Below are 8,575 nucleotides of genomic sequence, written 5' to 3'. Positions count from 1 at the left end.
AGGATGATCAATTCCAAAGGAGTTAGTCCATGACTTTTGAATATATAGACAAAATTCTGCTCCTAGCAATACGTCGATATTTCCAGGTGACCAAAACTCTAAATCAGTAAGTTGTACATGTGGCAAGTTGTAGATTTGGCAAATTCCATGTACTGAGGTCAATTATTTGTTCAGGCAAGGTGTCAGATATCTTTGGCAAAACTAAAAATTTGAAAGACAACATAAAGTTGCTTATACAGGAGCCCACTAGTACAGAGACATGGTGTTCTGTTTCTGAGCAGGTTGCACCTATTCTTTGAATCAGTATTCTGTTGTGCCACCTTTGAAGTCTGAGGCATTGTGCACATGTTTCCAATATGAAGCATGATTATAACCCAGAATCTATTATTGTACAAGTGCCCCATTTTCCATTGTTATCTTGCAACTATATTCTCATTGTTACAAATAGCACCCATTTGCCTCAGCCGATCTCAAATGAACAATAACTGAAGTACTTGAGTGATGTTTTCCATTGTGTTCATGTTACATGTCACTTGGAGACACTCCTTTTTTGTCCCATCGTGTACACACTGTGATACTGCACATAACAATGTGTGTTGGACTGCAAAGGGGGAGATGTGTGTTCAAATCTCGCTCATGCCACATTTTTTTTTTTTTTTTTCACAAGATTATGAACTGATGCATGTTCACTGTATTCAAATGTGTATCTGGGTCATTGTGTAATGTCTGTTTGCAACAGTGAGTTGAAAGGAAGGTACCTCCAGACGTGCATACCTATTTGTTCTGCACAAGTACCACCTGTTATGACTGTTGCATTCAATTTTGGAAGTTTTGACTCTTAAATTCCTTTGTTGCAACACAATTCACAGCCATTTATTTGCTGTTTTCATTTCTGTGAGAAGTTGCAACAAAGGAAGCTGGTATCTTTTCACTTCCTCTCTTGTTTTGCCATCTGCCTCCTTAAATTCATTTTTTTCATTTCTGACACATATGTGAATATAATCCGAATTTTCATATAAGAGAAAGGTTGGCCCTCAGTTTTAAAGAAAATACTACAAGGACTAACTCTGTGCTTAGTCTTATGTATGTAATTGACTTTCTGATTTATTTTGATTATACCTAGTTAATATTTTTTGTTATAGGGTGATATCAGTAATTGTTTCATGACTTAGATTCTATTGTTGACTTATAAACTAATATAAATTCTGTACTAATTATAAAAATTTTGAAGAAAGAGCACTATGATTCTTCAAGTATTTATTTGGTTCTACTCGAAAACATTTTAGCAAAGCCAGCCCTTAATTAATTCCAAAGTAATGACCAGTCTTGTCAAAAGTATTGTTTGTATAACTATATCTGTTAATTTCATCATTTAAACAAATAGTTTGGCCTAACCCTTGTAGTAGAAGAAACTGTTAAAAAGAAGGAATTTTTCGATATAGTCAGTTAATTGAATGAGTATGTTTTAATTGTAATTTCTGTAACTTAAACGTCGCACAATGTATAGTTTCAGTACACATTATTGTGATATATCACGGCCCGATTTTTGGTCCCAAAACAGGCAGTCCATGGCTGATTTTCAGACAAGAAACCTGTGCTAGTTAGAACAAAAACAATGCATCAACTGTGAAATAAGTGTAACGCCAATAGGCCACATGTTAAAACAATGACAGTGTCTGTTCAATTTATTTCAAAGACTGAACTGTGTGGTTAGGGTTGTACTGCTCATAGATCTACAACAGTAAACTGTTGTAGCAATATGCTTATGTTTGCCTGCAAAATACTAATGAGGCTTATCGAAAGTTAACCAATAGTGGACTGGCCATATTAACTGTTTATATTGGGGGGCTGTGAACAGAAACACAACTGTGAATCTGTTGGCTACAGCATTTACAGTAGTCGGTGTTGAACTTCCACCCCCCATTTTTCAGCCATGACCATCAATGAAGAAATAAAGCAGGCGAACATCACAAAGTCTATGCACCATCTTGCCTGCTCTCACTATTCATCACATTTACTTGTGATGGTAACACATTCTTACCACATGATTCATAATCTTTAACCAATGTATAGTATGACAGTATAGTTCCATCAGATTCACCTGGTCCTACTCCAAATCCCATGCCACTTTCCTTGATGTTGACCTCCACCTGTCCAATGGCCAGCTTCACACGTCCGTCCACATCAAACACACCAACAAGCAACAGTACCTCCATTATGACAGCTGCCACCCATTCCACATCAAACAGTCCCTTCCCTACAGCCTAGGTCTTCGTGGCAAATGAATCTGCTCCAGTCCGGAATCCCTGAACCATTACACCAACAACCTGAAAACAGCTTTCGCATCCCGCAACTACCCTCCCGACCTGGTACAGAAGCAAATAACCAGAGCCACTTCCTCATCCTCTCAAACCCAGAACCCCCCACAGAAGAAACACAAAAGTGCCCCACTTGTGACAGGATACTTTCCGGGACTGGATCAGACTCTGAATGTGGCTCTCCAGCAGGGATATGACTTCCTCAAATCCTGCCCTGAAATGAGATCCATCCTTCATGAAATCCTCCCCACTCCACCAAGAGTGTGTTTCCGCCGTCCACCTAACCTTCGTAACCTCTTAGTTCATCCCTATGAAATCCCCAAACCACCTTCCCTACCCTCTGGATCCTACCCTTGTAACCGCCCCCGGTGTAAAACCTGTCCCATGCACCCTCCCACCACCACCTACTCCAGTCCTGTAACCCGGAAGGTGTACAGGATCAAAGGCAGAGCCACGTGTGAAAGCACCCACGTGATTTACCAACTGACCTGCCTACACTGTGACGCATTCTATGTGGGAATGACCAGCAACAAACTGTCCATTCGCATGAATGGACACAGGCAGACAGTGTTTGTTGGTAAAGAGGATCACCCTGTGGCTAAACATGCCTTGGTGCACGGCCAGCACATCTTGGCACAGTGTTACACTGTCCGAGTTATCTGGATACTTCCCACTAACACCAACCTATCCAAACTCCGAAGATGGGAACTTGCTCTTCAATATATCCTCTCTTCCTGTTATCCACCAGGCCTCAATCTCCACTAATTTCAAGTTGCCGCCACTCATACCTCACCTGTCATTCAACAACATCTTTGCCTCTGCACTTCTGCCTCGACTGACATCTCTGCCCAAACTCTTTGTCTTTAAATATGTCTGCTTGTGTCTGTATATGTGTGGATGGATATGTGTGTGTGTGTGCGAGTGTATACCCGTCCTTTTTTCCCCCTAAGGTAAGTCTTTCCGCTCCCGGGATTGGAATGACTCCTTACCCTCTCCCTTAAAACCCACATCCTTTCGTCTTCCCTCTCCTTCCCTCTTTCCTGATGAGGCAACAGTTTGTTGCGAAAGCTTGAATTTTGTGTGTATGTTTGTGTTTGTTTGTGTGTCTATCGACGTGCCAGCGCTTTCGTTTGGTAAGTCACATCATCTTTGTTTTTAGATATATTTTTCCCACGTGGAATGTTTCCCTATTAATTTAAATCATGGATAATACATATAACACAAAAACATATGAAATTATAAAGGTATAGCATTAATAGTGTGTAACACCTTAGAAACAAACAATTTAAAATATAAAAATTTACAGTGGTATGAGGTATCAATTTCAAAAAACATCCTAAAAGCAAATATGAGATACTCCCAAGATGTGGATCAAAACAAAGTTCAAAATGTATAACATAGGATTCCTATTTAAGTAATACAAGATACATTTTTACATTCATTTTGAAATTTCATTTTCCTATTTAAGTTATTTCTTGTGGTAGGATGTCCACCCTCTACAGTCCAACGTGGCACTTCAGGCAACATTGTCTTTTCAGTACCTGAAACCACACACTGTAGAAGTTTCCATACCAATGGCTGATAACACATACAATAAACAGAAGCTTCTGTCAGTTATGTACATTTACGGTAGCAATTTTCTATTCAACTCATTTTTCACTTCAGAAAATAGTTCTTGAAATAGGTCATTTCACCACAATACTCGACAAAACATGTAGCAGAAATAATATACATATGAGAAATAATATCAAAAGATAAGCATAGTCACCACTATAAGTCACATTAATATCCTAAAGTTGGATGGTTTTTGTCCTCCTGTATATTTAGAATTTCAAAGGCAGTAGACAAGTCTAGCATGAAAGCAAACAGGTAGACCAACATTGACCACACAATGGTCCAAACAGGAAATTCCTGTGAGACAAAGTGCTTGCTCAGCCTGACACCTGCCTATCACCTCAAGTGCGACCCTAACCCAACAATATATGAAAGTGTAAGATCAAAAATCATATATAATGACTGAGTATAAAGTGTATAGTTCATAATTATCATATTTGTGTTATATGAGTACAGTCTCAATATATGTATAATCATCTTCAATTTGCATCACAGTATACACAGCATCATCTTAGAGTTTCTGGCAAAATAAATATTTTTAGAAAAAAAGCTGTATGTCATAGCAGCAAAGTTAGCTTTAAATTCTAAATTTTCCATATAGTACTTAGAATCCAATAAGTTCATATATATTATAGTATAAGAAAATACACCTACAAACAAATCTGGGGTATGGCTATGGGAGCCTTCCTATGGCAACCTATTCACAAGCCACCTAGAGGAATCCTTCCTAAACACCCAGAATCATAAACCGCTCACCTGGTTCAGATTCATTGATGACATCTTTGCGATCTGGATCAAGGATGAGGACACCCTATTCACATACCTCCAGAACCTCAATGACTTCTTCCCATGTGCTTCACTTGGTCCTATTCAACCCAACTAGCCACCTTCCTAGATGTTGACCTCTACCTCAAAGATGGCCACATCTGTACCCCCGTCCATATCAAACCTACTAACCACCAGAAATTCCTCTAATTCAACAGGTGCCACCCATTCCACACCAAGGAATCCCTTCTATACAGCTTAGCCATCCATGGTCTTCACATCTGCAGTGACGAGTGGTCCCTCTCAAAATATACCGAGGGTCTCACTGAAGCCCTCATAGGCCATAATTATCCTACCAACATTTTACAAAAACAAATCTCCCTTGCCTTATCTTTACAGTCTCACACCAACCCCCGAAATCCCACCACCTGGCCTCAAAGGAGCATTCCCTCATAACTCAGTACCACCCAGGACTGGAGCAACTGAATTACATTCTGCGCCAGTGTTTCAACTGCCTCTCATCATGCCCTGAAATGAGAAATGTCCTGCCCACTATCCCTCCCACAGTGGTATTCTGCTATCCACCAAACCTACACAACTCCTGCTCCCAACTCCTTAACTCATGGCTCACACCCTTGTAATAGACCTAGATACAGACCTGTCCCATACATTCTCCCACCACCATTTACTAAAGTCTGATCACCAACACCAACTATCCCATCAAAGGCAGGGCTACCTGTGAAACCAGTCATGTGATCTACAAGCTACACTGCAACCACTGTGATGCATTCTATGTGGGCATGACAACCAACAAGCTGTCTGTACACATGAATGGCCACTGACAGGGTCAAGAAACAAGTGGACCGCCCTGTTGCTGAGCACGCCACCAAACATGACATCATTTCAATGACTGCTTCACAGCCTGTGCCATATGGATCCTTCCCACCAACACCAGCTTTTCTGAACTGCGCAGTTGAGAACTTTCCCTACAATACATCCTATGTTCCCATAACCCTCCTGGCCTCAACTTTCGTTAGTCACTGTCCTAATCCATCCAGCCCCTTCCCTGTTCCCATTCCAGAACTACACAGTCCTCATTCCACCATCACCCCAGTCTTTTTACTTCTTTTCTGCTACCACCACCACCCCTCCCCCCATCTTCTTTGCCTTCCGTCTAACCTGCAGCACTTCAGTGTCCTCCACCCCTATCTTACAATCCCTCCCCTTCCCCACCCCAGCCTCCTCCTTACCCCTACCCAGTTGCCACTCCCATCATTCACTGGTGCTGCTCCTCGAAGTGTGGTTTCAATTGCCTGAGACTGCAGTCGTGTGTGTGTGTGTGTGTGTGTGTGTGTGTGTGTGTGTGTGTGTGTGTGTGTTTTGTCTATTGTTGACAAAGACCTTACTGGCCAAAAGCTCTATTTGTGACAGTCTTTTTGTTGTGTGCATCTGTGACAGCATCTCAGGTATATGGTGAGTGGCAACTTTCCTTTCCATAATATTGTTACATTCTATCCTGGATTTTCCATTGTTTGAAAAAACGTGTGAGTTATTTGACCTAAACTTGGCCAAGTATATCATTCAATTAGCATGTAATTAATCAGCTACTTTGTTAGTCAAGCGAAATCATGAAACTTAAAATATTAGCACTTAGTCTAAGTGGGTCGAAAAATCAGATGAATATAAACAATTCAAAGGTAATCAAGTTGCAGTTTTGCTTTGTGGACCATTCCTGAAATCTTAAGTTGAAGTCAACATATGACACAGATAATGAGAAGGATTCCAGTGATAGAAACATATGCATAAGGAAGAGAGGTAAATCAGTTGGGTGATAATCACATGGATGGCATAGTATAAAAGAAAAAAGAAAACTTACAGCATGTTCTGATTGCAGAAAACAGATTCCCCATATATTTCCCTGAATACCACACCCCATGTCAATTAAGGTGATACCCATATGTAAGTATTGCCCTACAGCAACAAACAAAGTAGAATAATAGGCTGTATAATATAAGATACACATGGTAACACAACAAGAGTTTTAAACAAACTACCCCTAACATGCTACTGAAAATTGAAAACAAACTTAAATAGTCTGTGTGTTTACACAAGAAGAAAACCAAAATTCTAGACATCAAAAAATGGTAAGGCAGAACATCAGGTTCCAAACCGCTATCACAATCATAATACATAGCATAAGATACATACATGAAAGTCAAAATTACAAAACAAGATACCAGAAGTCAAGAAGTGCAAAAGCATATATATAAGTATACGGAACAATAAGTTCGAGATATCATCATCAGTTCATTTGAAGAATGTCACATCAAATATCAGCTCAAAATGCCATCTTCCTAAATCATACCTCTGGTATACAGAACAGGATTGGTCAACAAATGCCTAAGGTTCATCAACCAACAGAATGTGTTCGAAATTTCAAAAGCTTCCCGCACCGAAGTTAGAAACAGGAGAAACTGAAGCAAGACAAGAGTACCATCAAATACAAGAAAACAAGAAAGAGCACCGAAGCTAGAAACAGGAGAAACTGAAGCAAGACAAGCGTACCATCAAATACAAGAAAACAAGAAAGAGCAAAGTACATATAAGTGTCCAGTTCTAGAGAGTTAAATATCATATATAACTGACCAAGTTCGTAGATTCATGGATAAATATTGATAAAGAATGTCAGTAAAGAATAAAATGTAATGCAAGTAGGTAACTTATCTGTTGTCACACTTGTACAAAATAGAATGCAACCAAGCAAATTATCCATTGTCACACATGGACAAAACAGAAAGCTGCAAAGCATAAGTGCCAAGTCAAAGAATAATTAGGTAACTTTTCTGATGTCACTCTAGGACAATGCAGAAAGCAATTAAGTAAATTTTTCTGTTATCATGCTAGGACAATGCAGAAACAATTAAGTATAGTTTTCTGTTGTCACACTAGTACAATGCAGGAAGCTACAAAGCATAAAGGCCAAATCAGAGAACATGCTACTGAACACTCAGCAGAGTGATGGAGTCAGTCAGAGAAGCAAAACCATTAACTTCATATCCTCTTCATAAGACTTCAATAGAATAACAGAATCCCATTAAATACTTCATAGAGTCAGACCACAAAGCACAATTGCGTCAAACTCTACAGAATAATAAATGTTGTGCATTACCTCCTTCTTTAAGCAACATCCAATAAGTGTATGAAAGTGTATCAGTTGTGTAATGACTGTCAATATAGGTATCATAATAGTCATTCAAAGGCATCATATTCATGTATGTGAAAAGCATAAAGGCATATTAGTGTAAAAGCATAATAATCATGTGTCAATCATAAGCATTATCAAAGCAAAAGTATCTCTCAGGAGTGTTATATTCATGTATATGGGTATATTCCCAGTGATTGTGTAACAAGTATAAGGCAAGCTTAATTATCCAATCCTCCACAGATCTACTGACAGTTCATAGTATCCAGCATCATAAGGAACGATTTGTGTAATCTCGTTCAAAGGAATGTGGTACTGTTGGGTAAAACTGTAGAATAAAATACCTTGCATTTGTCACACATGTGATGCACAAAGGGTATGTGATGAAATCTCACAGGCACTGCATAAATAAATAAGCAATTAACTCAAATACCACTTCACTGTTTTCCAGTTTTAAAATTTCAATCTTTCAATGCATAAATCAATCAATTTAGTAAGGTAAATGTGTACATTTGTGTGTAAGAAGGATGTGGTACCGATGTGTAAAACTGTAGAAGCAAATACCACACTTGCTAGGGACCTTGTGTTTGCAACATGCATGAAGCTCAAAGACTGCGCATGCACCCCCCTGAGGGTGCATGTAATGATGAAATCTCACAATCACTGTATAAGCAGT

Source organism: Schistocerca piceifrons, chromosome 7 (assembly GCF_021461385.2).
Source record: "Schistocerca piceifrons isolate TAMUIC-IGC-003096 chromosome 7, iqSchPice1.1, whole genome shotgun sequence".
NCBI classification, from domain to species: Eukaryota; Metazoa; Arthropoda; class Insecta; order Orthoptera; family Acrididae; genus Schistocerca; species Schistocerca piceifrons.
The sequence above is the reverse complement of the archived record's forward strand: the minus strand, read 5'-3'. Positions refer to the sequence as shown.